Genomic DNA, 14,873 nt, shown 5'->3' on the forward strand with positions numbered 1-14,873 from the left:
GCAACCAGAGATTTGCTTTATGATAACTTCAATGGCAAGCAGAGTCTGTGTGCCCACACACAAAGCCCTCTGATCACGCCGGTTACCTTCCACTACAAAGGCCAAAAGGCAAGCGTGAGTGCATGCTCACGCTTTTCCACACAAAGAAAAACCTCAACAAAATCGGCCCTGCCCCTTCTATTCTGTTGCTACAGACCACGCAATCTAAAAAAATTCTAATGGACTGTGTTTTGCAGGAAGTTCAATGCATCATTATATGTTTTTTTTGGCTTTTCCGGTGTTACACAGGTTGCTTTTGATTTGGTTTATGGGGGTCTAACGCCCCAAAGTGACTCAGGCTATGAGGGACGCGGTAGTGAACAGCTCCGGAGATCTCGACCACCTGGGGTTCTTTAACGTGCACTGACATCGCACAGTACACGGGAGTTTTTCCTCCACCAAAATTCAACCATCATCGATGGGATCAAACCTGCGTCTTTCGGGTCAGCAGCCGAGTGCCATAACAACTGATCCACTGCGGCGGCTACGGTTGCTTCTTTTGGATTGTATTGTAGTGTATTGCATTTATTTATTGTCTCCACATTTCAAAAGCCAGTTGTTCATCAGTGCTTCCCCTGTGTCCTTTTTTTGTCTCTCTGCCATTTTCTTAGTGTTGTGGTCAATACAAAAGCCAGAACCAACTGGTCCGATTCTCCAGCTGGCTAGATTTATTGCCATTTCTTCATCAGCAGCCATCTGTGCACTTTTGGAAAAATGCGCCCTTGCAACAACCACTGCGCATATAAGATGCTGTGTACCTTGGTGAAGACACATAAAAATTTTTAGTTCCTACTGTTATATTAGGTGCCAAACTGTTCTCAAAGAATTACAGAAAAAGACTGTGGGGTTTAACATTTTGAAGCAACACATGGGCTATGAGGGATGCCATAAGGACAGCTCCAGATTAATTTAGACCACGTAGGGTTCTTTAGTATGCGCTAACATTGCACAGCACACGGGTGCCTTTTGTGTTTCACTTCCACTGAAACATGGCCGCCGCAGCTGGGACTGAACCCGGGTCCTGTGGGTCAGTAGTCAATTGCTCTAACCACTGAGCTACTCTGGGTGATCTATTTTACAAGACTTTAGTTAAAAAAAGAGGATACAGTAAGGCATACACCACATTTCTCTCATTGGTTACGGTGTTTTGGCTGTTGAGCATTAGACCATGGGACTGAATCACGATCGCAGTGGCTTGTGAGGAAGGCTCAGTACAAAAGATGCTCATGAGCTGTGTGATGTCAGGCCACGCTGAAAAAGCCCAGGTAGTTTCCGAACTCCTCCATAGCAGCGAATTTCTTCCCTCCCTCCTTCGCCCCATCCCTTGTGGTGCTCTTCGGGTGTCCACTCTTGAACTGCTGCTCTGGCTTTCCCTCCCTAATAACCAATTATTATTGTCGTTAACACACAAGCACCTTTATTAAGGTGAAAGCCTTTCTTGGCTCATGAGTGGGTGGACGGAAGTTGCAGACAGAGGCTGTCTGCAAAAGTGTCCACACGAACTGTGAATCATAAGCTGTACGGTAATTAAAATAAAATGTAAAAGTTGACTAAGCAACATATACCATATTTTCCGGTGTATAAGACGCGGCTTTTTTTTTTTTTTTCAAAAATCTTGGTGGTGCGTCCTATACAAGGGTGCGTCTTATACGCAAATTTTTCATTTCTCAGGTTCATGTTCAAGCTTTGTTCACCGAAAAAGTATCGCTACCGATAACGCAGTTTTAACACGGTTAATACTTCAATACGGGGACTGCTGTGTGCATCTTTTTTAGGTGAACTTTATTATGAAACGACGGGGATAACGACTTCCGGGATCATAAACACGCGGCAGTTTCGGACGCCACAAGCAAAAGTAATGTGAAATGCCAAAAGACGGCAAAAATCACGCTTCTCGCCATTGTCAAGCCAAGACAAGCTGGCGTTTTTTTTTTAGTCACCCTTTGCAACTTTGTTTGCTCCGTGTACGTAGTACGTCCGTAGTGCGAAGAGAATGTTTCAGCCGCGCTGCCTCCACAAATGGCCGAACTTTTTGATAGCGCATCCGAAGATGAAGACTTCAAAGGTTTTAAATTAAAATAAAAAGTTCTTACGGACATAAGGAGAGTACTTTCGTTTTTTTTCTTGTTTGCTAAAACGTAGGTGGGTATGGCATGAGTGTTGCCTTTTTGATCACTTAGCGTTTCTTACGAACTTCTCACAGGTACGGTGCATTTCACGATGGTTGTGCAAGCATGTTTAATTAAGCTTCACTAGCCTAACTGGCTAAATTGGCGTGCGTCTTTACACGGGTGCGTCTTATATACCAACTTTTGCAATGACAGCCTGCATATATGGCAGGTGCGTCTTATACAAGGGTGTGTCTTATACACCGAAAAATACGGTATGTAATGATAGTACTGATAGTAAACATACAGTAAAGAAATAGTGATAGTGATGATGATGATAGTGAAAAAGATTGTGGAATAAATAAAAAAATAAAAAATATTAAAATAAAAAATATAAAAACTGTGAAAGGGATGGAAAAAGAGAGAAAAGGCCTTCGCATTTCCGCTCTTAAGCAGACTTAGGTGCAATCCTGTAACTTTTGATGGCCAAGTCTAGATACTCTTTACATTTTTATTGTTATTATACTACCAAGGAAAGAATAGATCACGTTGGCCAAAATGGTGTGCTCAGATAATGACGGAAAATGAGGTCCCATGACCACTTTTTGTTTTCAGTTAAAACTTTTATATGTGATGGGCAAATGTAACGACACACAGGAATGGACCTTAGTTCTGCAAGAAACGCTGTAGTTTCCTTGGAAAAAAATCGTGCATCCTTTTTCACTGTAAGAGGCATTGGTATACAATCGATTCTTGACAAACATTATATCATTTCTTGGTTGCTACAAAAATGGATATCAGCGTGTTTTTGGAAGGTGACGTTTACGACTGTGCATCGATATATTTACTCATAATTTGCGACCCCCAATTTTTACCCGAATTTCTGAAAAAAAAAAAAACTTTCACTCGCAAATTTTGTGCTCCATGCTGCACAAGCATACCGGTATGCACGTGCAGCATGCAAGCCTGCCCTGCGTGGGTGCGCACAGGGCAGGCTTGGGAAGAATGGCGTGGCTGCAAAAGGTGAGCGAATAGTATATAAAAAAAAGTTGGTAATCATTTGTAAATTGGTTCTGGTAAGGAAAAGTCAATTTCGTGTTGTTTATCCAGCTTGCTCGTGCAGGTGGTCGCTTCCTGTACAAACAGCTGCGAAACAAACTTCCCAGTAACCTCCGGAGCACATATGCGTGTGCACAGCGGACGGGCCCTTTAAAGGTGCACTGAAGAGGAATCTGAACTCGTCTTTTTGCCACAGGAACTCGATCTACACGTTCCGAGCATTCTTAGAAACTGCGACTTATTGCCCTGTGTGGCCGATTTCCCTAATTAAATCGAATTAACGCCCGGCTCCCGCCTTTTTTTTAAAATTCTCCCTCGTACGGTGGGCGGAGTCGATCAACGCGGGGAGTGCCTTTCACCCAGTCCCGTGGCGGCTTGCCGCTCTGCGATCGGCGGAATAATACGTAGTAGTCCGTAGAAAGAAATAGTCCACTCATATTTTTATTTCTGCAGGCTTATTTTGCGGTTATATTATCTGCAAATGAAACTATTTATTCGCGGAAACCTAAAAAGCAAAATAAAGCGAAAGCAAAGCCTCCACGGAGCTGGCTGAAAGGCACTCCTCGCGTTGGTCGACTCCGCCCACTGTACGAGGGAGAATTAAAAAAAAAAAGGCGGGAGCCGGGTGTTAATTCGATTTAATTAGGGAAATCGGCTACACAGGGCAATAAGTCGCAGTTTCTAAGAATGCTAGGAACGTGTAGACCGAGTTCCCGCGGCAAAAAGACGAGTTCAGATTCCTCTTCAGTGCACCTTTAAGTCTCCCTCATCTAAGGGAGGTAGGGAGGTGCAAAGTCTGCTCCCCACTTTTACTCTGTCGGATCTGTCCCATCATTGTTTATAGTGCAGTGTTATGGCCTTTTTTTGATGATACGGCAGCTTAGCACCCGTCATGTGTTTTAAGAACTGCTTACTTGCCACGTCACTTTGAGGCAATTTTTTCAGGTCCTTTATTGCAGTTAACAAAAGACAGCTGTGTCGCGTATTTTCCGTGGTTTAGAGAGAACGGAAATTCCTCTGGAAGGGCACTGTTACATTGATGCCTCAGCGGTGCAGGGACTGCCTTCCTCTGCCGATGCTACACATGAAAGTAAAAACTACTGCTCAATAATATTTTGCATGTTTTGCAATTATTGAAATAAATTTTTTATGACCACTCCTCATCTTTGCGCTGCATTTTGATCGTAGCGGCCACACTGGGAAGAGGATAGGTGGGGTGGGGGGTGCCGTAATAGAGCTTTACCGAATCTACCGCGCCAGAATCCGAAACTACCGAACCGTTGGCAACTCTGTTTGCTGCTCTCAGCCGGGCCGCATAAGAGGAGGCGCTATCTTATCACCTTGTATCTCCACTTATCTCTGACTGCTGGGTTTGCCATTGTATTTATTGTTCCGTGTTTATTGCACTGAGGTGTGCAAGTGCCATCATGCCATCATGCGGGGAACTACATAACATGGGTATGGAGCTGGCCGGAGGGGGGGGATGCACTGACTTACATTTGGACTCAATTTTTTTTTTTCGCCCAGCGAGGGGGGTGAGCTACGGGGTCGATTTATACGCGACAATATACCGCATACATTGCGCGTTATGACCTCTGTAGAGTTTTTTAGGACATGTTCGCGAAATTTCCGCCTAATTTGTGCACCACCCTTTTGAAACCTGAATTTCACAAAAATAAAGTGCACAAATTATGCAAGTAAATATAGCATATACTTCGAGGTTCTATCGTTCTACAGGACACTGTCAGCAGGGAAGCTGTCTAGTCATCTGAGGGAAACACATAATCTTCTAAGTTTTTAATGAGGAAGAGTTGAAGTCACGAGGTAATTTATAAATGCGACGCTACTCCACGCGCAGACTGGAATTAAGTAAAATCTCAACAAGGATCAAAGGACAGCTATTAAGGCGGAAGCCTTTAATGCCTCATCGTTGTAAGCAGGAGTTGTCGACAGAAAAGTCACGCTTTTCAATTGGTCGAAATGGTCGTGACGTCTCAATGCGCGAATTTCAGACGGGGCCAATTGTACTTTGGCTAGTAACCATGAAACCAATTAAATGGATCGTATAGTGATGCTCCAAGTGGGACTGATTTTAGTTAATTGCTTAATTAACCAATTATCCTAATTAACCTTTATAGTGAGGCCAGATAAATAAATAAAACCGAGTAGGAAATTGGTCGAGTTCGGGAATCGAACCCCGGTCTCCGGAGTGCGAAACGAGCATGCTACCACTCCGCCATGCCAGCTCCATGGTTTGGAATGAACAAAGGCGCGTCTAGTGAATAGGGTGTCTTCGTTCACTTCCATCTTCCTCCAAGGTTCAGGTGTCCACCGAGATATGCGAGACAGATACATTTCCTTTCCTCAAAAACCAATTTACCGATGAGCAAGGCTTAGAGCTGAACGGGTGATGGCGCTCTGTGGACTCCATGGCAGCATTGCATAACGCTGTCGCGTTCCAGGTGAAGCTTAACATCTGAACCACAAATCAGTAACACAAGCAGCAACACCGAGCGTTTAAGGCTTGCGCCTTACCGCACTTTAGGCCAACAAAGTGCCCCCCTGAATTTTGATGTCAATATCTGAGCAGTATACTGTCCAGCACAGCCGCAAACTAGACGACAGTCTCTTCCACCATGAATTAATGGTGGAGGTCACGTAACAAGTGACACTTTGCCTTGACTGAACACACTTCCACATGTGGAGCGTCTGGTCGCCGGGCACTTTGTTTTCCACTCTTGCGTCTTATTTTCACGTAAGTCTGCAAGTTTGTTCTGCGGAAGCTCCAAAATGTTGACGTTCTTAGGCGTTGCTTGAATTCTGGCTCTCTATAAGACCTCACTTACAGGTCTTCGTAAGTTATGATGTGTTGGTTGATGTTTCACTAGCTTAACAACGCTGTCACAAGCATTTTTTCCATCCTCAAGCTGCACCTTGGTTTTCAACAGAGCCAAGCATGCCTGTGTTTGGACATGTGATGAGACAGAATCGTGAGAAATGTCGTCCGAAACAGTGGAGCAGCTCTGCGTCAATTTCTTCGATGTGACAACGCAAGTAAAACTAGTAAGCTGCTTTTTCTTGCTAATAGCGCACTTGTACTGTACCTAGAAGCATGTACAACTGCTCAGTTCAGTTCTAGGTGAAATCTAAAATGTAAAATCATTACACCTTTCTCGCAGTTTCATTTTTCGTCACGCACAGCTCTTGCTTGTTCAGATGTAATATAGCTGCGGGGAATCCATTTCATGGCCCTTCTTGGAAATCCTATCATAAATAATGAAGCAGACAGAGTTTCTTGAACTAGCTCGCTGGATTCCCATGTAGCAATCCGCACCTCGTCCTCACTGCTCTCGAATTTTTCGGAAGTGAAAACTCCAATTTTTGGGTGGAACTCAAAATTTCTGGGGAGACAAGAGGCAGCTTATTGGCGCACGCAGAGGCTCTGCACATCTTTGGGGGAAAGGGATCAACTGGACGCATTCTGGAGTGCCATGACTTTACACAGCATACACGGGCACCCACTTGCCAACTTGGCAACCAATTTGTCCACTTGGAATGCAAGGAGATGAACTTTGTGAGGCCATCTCTGGAGGCAGAGTGAGCTAGCTTGTACAGAAGACGGTAAGCTTCCGGCAAGGACCGTGTCATGAAGCGTTTCACAATCCATTCCTTTCCTCCCTCTTTCTCGATTCTCACAGCATCCTTTTAATGCTACAGCATTAGGAATGCCATAGGGAGGAACACTGTGCCCAGCCAACCGGGCAATGTGGTGGTGTTAGGGGGATTTCCCTAAACACCACTGCCACAGTTGGGAGATGGAGGTTTCACACAGATGTGAAGCCTGTGTAAGGCTTCCATCACTACGTGGAAGCCTCACTTCTCATGACTCAGCAAAAATGAATAAAAGACGCAATTACGAACAGATATAGAATGAGAATAGAATCAGAACTGGAATAGAATTTGAATAGATTGGTGAGGGATACAAAAATGGTACCGCACTTCCTCTGCATCAGTCCAAATGACCACCATCAAATTTTTTTTTGTCTGGAGCAATTGAGTTCATCCGTTTGGTTTTGGTTTATTGGGGTTTAACGCCCCAAAGCGACTCAGGCTATTAGGAACGCCGTAGTGCAGGGCTCTGGATAATTTTGACCACCTGGGGTTCTTAATGTGCACTGACTAATTTCCACAGTACATGGGCCTCTAGCATTTCATCTCCATCGAAATATCACCACTGGGGCCGGGACTGAACCCGCACTTTCGAGTCAGCAGCCGAGCGCCATAACCACTGAGCCACCACGGTGGCTGAGTTCATCTATGATGTAGTATTCTAAAACAGTGTTGAATCTTTCCAGCGCAGCCCACAGGCCTTCTTCACACACCAGCTTTTTTGCATTTTTGAATTACATGCCCCGCTGCCTCAGGAATGATGACTTGCATATCTTTCACAGTTAAGGGGCATGGCAGCAACATCAGTAGCTGACAACATTCTTGAAATGCCCTACAACTAGTGTAGGCTGCGCATAGTTTTTCTTCCTGGCTGCTGCATTCTGCATACTTTTCTTCTGACACATGCGAAGTGTCGGGGATATTATACGCTGCACATATACCTGACCTGATTCCTGAGCACCGATCTTGTCACCTCCTCCTGCTTTTGCTTTGCCTAGGAAAGCCTGAGGAGTTTCTTCAGTACACTCGGCGCCTTCAGGGGAGAGATTTCAGACGCGAGGCCGATGTTAGCGTTAAACCCCCTAGCGGAATTGGACGAGCCAGGCTTACCATAAGCCGACTGTCATTTTTGGCTCATGACGAGTCCAGCTTGTGCGTTTTCTGGCATTCTGTGTCCAGCTTAAAGGGGTCATGACATGGTCAGCCAGCAAATTGTTCTTTTACATTGAAGCTACTAGCCGCGCTGTTACTATGTGTATTTATAAAAGAATTACGGCTCTAAACATGAGCAAGGTATGATGCTAGGCGGGTTGGTAGAGCATTCTTTTGAAACGCAGTGCTGGCGGACAACGTACGAGAATGAAGACACACAGGAATGCATTGTGTCTTCTGTGTGCCTTCATTCTCGTCCGTTGTCCGCCAGTGCTGGGTTTCAAAAGAATGCCCTAAACATGCACTTGAGCTAGAAATTCTGATTTGAAGTTAAAGGCTCTAAGCCCCTCCCCCTGGCAGCGACGGCCATTTTGAAGCAGCCTGAGTGACGTCATAGACTGGCAGCGTCGTCTGCTACAAAACTGAGTGCGCCCGCCTGCTCGAGTCAGTCTATGGCACATTGTGGTGAAGTCGCCGAAGGGAGGACACAGGTCTTCATTGCCTCTGTCTCCCTCCAATTTTCCCCCTTCGCTCTACCACACCACAAGCCTGTACAAAGAACAACTCACTCCCCTACGCTCAATACCCGCAGTTATATTGTTCAGTCGAGAGCATGCGACTGTCAGGTTATGTCGTCATGAACCGCGAGCATTATAGTGTTGCCCGACTTCCACACGGTTCAGGACAACTTTTAAAAATTCTATTGCCAATTACTCAATGCACCAAACGACCTCATAATTTGTCCAGTTGTTCCGAGATGGACAGCGAACACATAAAATAAACGGCTTGAGTCTGAAAAATGATGTCATGACCCCTTTAAGGCAAATCAGGCTCGTCCAAAGCATTTTTTTTTGTTTGCCGACAGATGGCAGCACAGGTACTAAATGGCCATTTTGGTACCATTTCCGAAAAAAAAAAAAAAACGCGCCTGTTAGGAGGTTAAGTTCTCCACAATTTCTTGCTCAGAGCAGAAGTCTTCAAATGCAGCGACTGACTCGTCTTGCATATTACCTATCTCTTCCCTGAAGCGCTGAGGCCACAGTAATAATTCTGACAGATTAAATCAGTTTCACACACTTCGAGAGTTTCCTAGGGAAGCAGGACTTCCTGAGACTGGCGACGTCGAGTTCCTTAACATTTCAAAAATCATGTCCCCTTTCAATTCTCTTCTTATGCTTTTTTTCAGCAGTCAGCACAAGTCCTTTGCTTTGTAAATTGTTTTTTTTTTGTTTTTTTCGGAAAGGAAAGGGCCAGTATCTGTCTAACATATCTCGGTGGACACCTGAACCGCGCCGTAAGGGAAGGGAGGAAGGTGGGAGTGAAAGAAGTAAGAGAGAAAAAGGTGCGGTAGTGGAGGTCTCTGAATAATTTCGACCACCTGGGGATCTTTAACGTGCACTGACATTGCACAGCAGACGGCACCTTTTTGCGTTCCGCCTCCATCGAAATGCGGCAGCCGCGATCGAGTTCAACCCCGGGTACTCCAGCTCGGTAGACGAGCGCCTTACCACTGAGCCACCGCGGCGGGTTGTTTGCCTTGTACATTCTTCCATTTATGCAAAACCTCACCTCTTATGAAGACTCACGCGGGGCAGAAAAGGAGCAGGAGACGAATGCAGAGCCCAGGGGTACTCATCCAAAAAGAAAGATGGAAGTTGTGAAGAGATACATTTGCCTTTCTGGTTCACAGGCTGCACACCTTCGAGACTACGATCGTTTCGGCCGGACGTATGAGTTGAGATGCCAAGCATCTTTGTCGAGGGAGCTCTCTAACACACAGAGAATGTGAAATAACATGAAGCGAGCTCGCCATCTACCGAGCGCAAAACACGAGACCAAACAACATCCGCTTGCAGCTACGATGGGCTGGCTGGGCCAAAGGTCATAGCTCAGACAGAACTGCCAGGCATTCAGGAAGGAAGCACCTTGCTATGCGACGATGGGAGTGGAGTTAAAAGCGTCCGTGTGGCAGCGGCATCTGTGATATTATTTAAATTTATTTGGGATCGTGCCAGGCATTCCGCACGGAGCATTTGCCAGCGTGACTTTTACCCCGGGGCAGCAGCAGCTCGTTCTAGGGACGCTCAAAGTAAACGCGAGCATATTGACTTCTTATCTAGACCACCAATAAGCACACATCAGCTCTAAAAACACGTGCTCAAATAGGCTGTGAGCCAAATAAGTCGCCGAGTTAGAACAGTATGTGAAGCAAGTACGAGCTTTAAATCTCAAATTATAGCAAAAAAAAAAAAGAAAGAAACTTAGGAATAACACTTATGAACTCACTGTACCGTGTAAGATGAAATCACATTCAGTAAGTAAGTTGGCTCAGTGGCTATGGTGCTCGGCTGCTGACCCAAAAGACGCGGGTTCGATCCCGGCCGCGGCGGCTAGAATTTCTTTGCAGGGGAAATTCTAGAGGCCCGTGTACTGTGCGATGTCAGTGCACGTTAAAGAACCCCAGGTGGTCGAAATTTCCGGAGCCCTCCACTGCGGCGTCTCTCATAGCCTTAGTCGCTTTGGGACATTAAACCCCATAAACCAAACCAACCAAACATTCAGTAAGTGCTAAATCCAACTAAATTCTGATGGTTATTTTCTAAGAGGTAACGCTAAACAATACTAAGCAATACTACGCATTTCTAAACAATAAAGAAATGTGAACTTTGTTTTGTATTTATTACAATGATTTAAAACAATGTAAAGAAACTCTTTTTGGTGCCTTATAGTTATGAAGTACTGAGGATTGTTCAGGAAAATCTTAATAAAAATCGAAGAGGATAGTTTATTTAAAATAAAATTCGGATCAAAGTTGTCAATTTTTTTACATTTTTGAATTTAGGCAGATTTTTAGATGCTACTAAAAATAAACTTACTCATCTAAAGCTACGAATTTTGTCAGAGAAATGAGGAAAAAGAACTAGGAAATACTGAGAGAGAGATTCAGTGGTGAGATCGGCTCCTCTTTACGGAGCCGCCTGCTAGAACATCCGTTACGACAGCAAGGTCTACGTCTGTCAGCTGGGGTTGTTCTGTCTCTTCGTGCTTCCTCTCTTGGGCACAACAACTGGAATGTGCTCTCTGCCATGCAAACTTTCCTTACAGGCACTAAACAGCTGCTGTACTAAGCTCTTTCTCATGATCATTATTTTCCTGCAACCAAAGCTTTCCAAAACATGGCACGTTTAGCCCCATTTCCACTTTCAGTCACCGATATCACAGTATTTGTTTAGTGCATTTCAATTATTAAGCCTCAATTCCTTTTATTTGTTTCCTTATTATTATTACTATCATTATTACCGTTATAATTTTTTTATTTCATTTTTTAACATTTTGAGCATCTGCCAGTCACCGCCAATGTCTTGGCCAACCGCCCGCAGTGGGTACGCGCCATTATCTTCAGGACAACAACAATCAATGCATAGTGAGAGAAGGTTGGGCTGAAAATTGGCTTCTTTTGCAGCGCGTAGCTCCTGGAGCAAAGCTACAATTTTTTCCCCAAAAGATTGCAACAACAAAAAATGTATTTTCCAGTGTTTCAAGCAGTACAGGTTGCACAGATTTACTGAGAATATACTGATGTGGAACAAAATTTTATTGCGTATGCAGCAGGGCTTTCGAAACTTGCAACTTGCGAAATAGCAAAGACAACGTTTTCCATTTCATGTAGGGATGTGCGAATATTCGAAATTTAGTATTCGTATTCGATTCGAAATCTAAGTATTCGTGTTGTTTCAAATATTCGATCCGACGCGAATATTCGTACCCAGCCGAATATTCTATTGCGAGCACCGGCGTTCATTTCGGTCCGCAAGTCCTATCAAAAGAGACATAACAATATAGCGGCGCCCAGAGCAATGCGTAACGTTGGGCCATGCAGTAGCTGACTACGCTGGTGAGCTTCTTTGTGGCTATGCGTGGGAAGCTGGTATAGTCAGAGCTCTGCACGAAATACCTCGCCATAGGAGCCAGTTCAGTGCCAAGTGAGAGGGCATTTTTGTGGCTGGAGAAGTCGCTTCAGCTAGAAGGGAACTAGCTACTTCTGCCTGACCGTGTGGAGCAGCCGGTTTTCCTTCACGACAACCTTTTATGTTCATCCCAGCAACGCGCTTTTGTGCTGATGGCAAGCTAGCCTTAATCAATGCTGTGTACTAGCTATCTTCTCTGATATTTCCACTCTTCTATAAATAATGTTCGAGACTTTGATACTTTTTGTGCAGCCACACACATCTTTTGTGTTCATTTCATCACTGATAGTTGAACTGTGATGTTCTTGTGTGCTCAAATAATGTTTTGTAGTGGTTAAATGCATCTGACCTTGATTATTCGATATTCGATTCGATATTCGGAACCAAGTATTCGTATTCGATTCGTATTCGAAAAATTTGATATTCGCACACCCCTAATTTCATGTGATACACAATTTTTTTTGCACAAAACTGCAGCGTTTGTTGCAAAACTAAGGCTCATTCATTTGTGTCAATACAAGTGCCCATCACATAAAAATTTCGTTGAAAAGAAGAAAAGGTCACGATCCTTATCTGATACTTATGCTTATCCTTAATGATCCTTATCTGAATTGACTTGCAGAGTACAGGAGCATTGATCCCATAAAAAGAATGTCACGGAACGTTATCAATACTGTTCCTTGCATCCACATGACTCTGTTAGGATAGGAATAGAATGGATCTGATGGGTATGCTCTCCATCGGCATTAATCAGTAAAGCTTACAGAGAGAAAGTTTTTAATTTACTTTCAACCAACGTGCACCAACTGAGGAGGCATCAGAGTTAGGGCCTTGTGTTACGCAGCTGAATTGTTACTCCCCATTCCAACAATTAACGTGTGGTGGTAGAGTTTTATTCAGATTTTTGCAACCTTTGCAAGCAATAAGAAAATAAGAATGGTCGATAAACTAAGTTCAAGTCTGCGAGCGATAAGAGTGGATAACCCAAATGTTCTGCACAGACTAAAATCTTTAAAAGGCCACTGCAGGGTTTTTTTCGAGGTTACCATATTTTAATTAAACTTCTACTGTAGCTTTTCTCTCATTCCTGATTACTTCCACCAAGTTTGGCAACCATGTGACATCTTGTTCCCATGCAAATCGATTTTAGAGTTCAATGCTTCCATGGCCTCAGTTCAGATAATTTCTGTGAGTAACACCGCATTTTTGACACCACAAACATCCCCCACAAATCAATACTCGCTCCCCAATTCAGTGACAAAATTTTGAGGCTTGTACTAGGTTGTCTCAGACATTTTGTGAAAGGACTCGCCATTTTCAGTCGCTACTTCAGCCATTAAAAGCGTGGACAAGGTTTTTTTTTGCAATGTTTGTGACCGCATCACTATATCCTGTAAAGCATTGTCACGTGAAGAATCGTTGCCGTCTGTTTCGATTTGCTGTTTTCACTGTTTTAAAACAGTTCCACTTGAAGTTTTGTAGAACGATTTGTTGTAGCACACAGAGGGGACTGTAAGGAATATAATGAGACCACAAAAAAACAACAAAAAAACCCAAAAAAACACAAAATGTTCGAAAAAGCCTTGGAGTCATCCTTCAAACTATACCCACTTCCTTTTTTACCTTTTTAAGTACTTCGATTTACACCAAGTGGTTACCTGCCTTTGTCCCATCACATCTCTAGAGGTTTCGAAGTGTTAAAATTGAGACTTCGGTTGCCTGTGAGTTGATAGCAGCTACAGGTGCATACTATTACCGCTTTCATTTTTGTTTTCAGACAAAGTGTTATTGTGAAAGCAAGATACGTTGCAAAATGAGTGCCAACTTGATGATGTCATTGATAAAGAGGATAATTAGCAAGTGCAATGAGTCTAAACTGATTTGTAAAAAGATGACATCCTCATCTTTTGCTTGAACCTAACTAGACAGAAAGACAGAAGTTTTCAAGCATTCAATCAGCTATAACGACCGAAGTCAGCGTCCACTTGCTAGTGTAGCTGGGAAGAGGATAACGAAAACACTGTGATAAAAATGGTAGGCTCTCATTCTTTTCATTTCTTTTTGCAGTGTAAACGGTCACCGATACCTAGGCTTTGAACTTCCACACAACACATGTACTCGCGTAATTAGGCGACCAATGAGGCATTATTGCGCTGCATTTACAGAGTAACCTAAGTGCCTTTGTTCTTAACAAACTAAGAAACCTTTCAGACCAGATGATTCCCAGAAATAGATATATATGACACAAACTTGACCGAAAGAGGAACACAATAGCGAGGCTAAAAAGACTTCGGCACAGCGTTTGCGCCCTTACGAGGCAATACTTGGGTGAAGGTTCTCGCATTAGGTCACGATATCAGCGCGATGCATTTGTCGCGTGCAGCTTCCCTTTTCTTCAAGTGAGGCGGAGATAACCAAGCAAGTCGTAGCACGTTCGACGTCCACCGGAGAGGCGGAACCCGACAGCTGTGCTCATGTCTCGTCCAGTCTATTCCGAGATCTCCACACACCGAAAAAAAAAAAAAAAATTGAATGTGCCGGGCCCACCGCAGGTTCGAGACGCCAATCCATCACACTTTCGTTCTAGACTGAGATCATCAACAGAACACAATGCAACAGCGCGGAAACTGCATCATTAAACTCCCAAAGCACAGAACCTTGACGTCCTCGATCCTTCCAGTACAACTATAGAGTACAACCACAGTGCGCAACGCTACGGCACAACGCTGTTTTGACGTCAAGGGATGATGCATCGCCGTTTCATTCCCAAGAGCACATCCGACGGAATCCTCACATAACTAACGAGACGGCGACGCAGGAATCTGGAGCACGCTGCAATCTAAGGCCATCAGTTCGCTGCGTCGACAGTGATTTATTT

The 14,873-nt window shown here is 44.1% G+C and overlaps 1 protein-coding gene and 1 pseudogene across 4 annotated transcripts in view; both read right to left on the reverse strand.

Moving 5' to 3' along the window:
* Window positions 1–14,873, reverse strand: part of LOC149347268 (transmembrane channel-like protein 6) — a 93,874-nt gene that overhangs the window by 44,267 nt on the left and 34,734 nt on the right. Inside the window, exon 1 of one of the 4 annotated variants that reach the window (XM_089586965.1) lies at window positions 9,597–9,761. The exons of the other annotated variants lie outside the window; for them this stretch is intronic. The gene's annotated coding sequence lies outside the window, so the exon portion shown is untranslated. Of the gene's footprint in view, window positions 1–9,596; window positions 9,762–14,873 lie in introns of those variants that run through there. 4 annotated transcript variants of the gene reach the window in all.
* Window positions 5,687–14,873, reverse strand: part of LOC149347269 (uncharacterized) — a 36,622-nt pseudogene continuing 27,435 nt past the window's right edge.

Source organism: Amblyomma mixtum, chromosome 4, assembly GCF_055824585.1.
Source record: "Amblyomma mixtum isolate Tamu chromosome 4, ASM5582458v1, whole genome shotgun sequence".
Taxonomy (NCBI): domain Eukaryota; kingdom Metazoa; phylum Arthropoda; class Arachnida; order Ixodida; family Ixodidae; genus Amblyomma; species Amblyomma mixtum.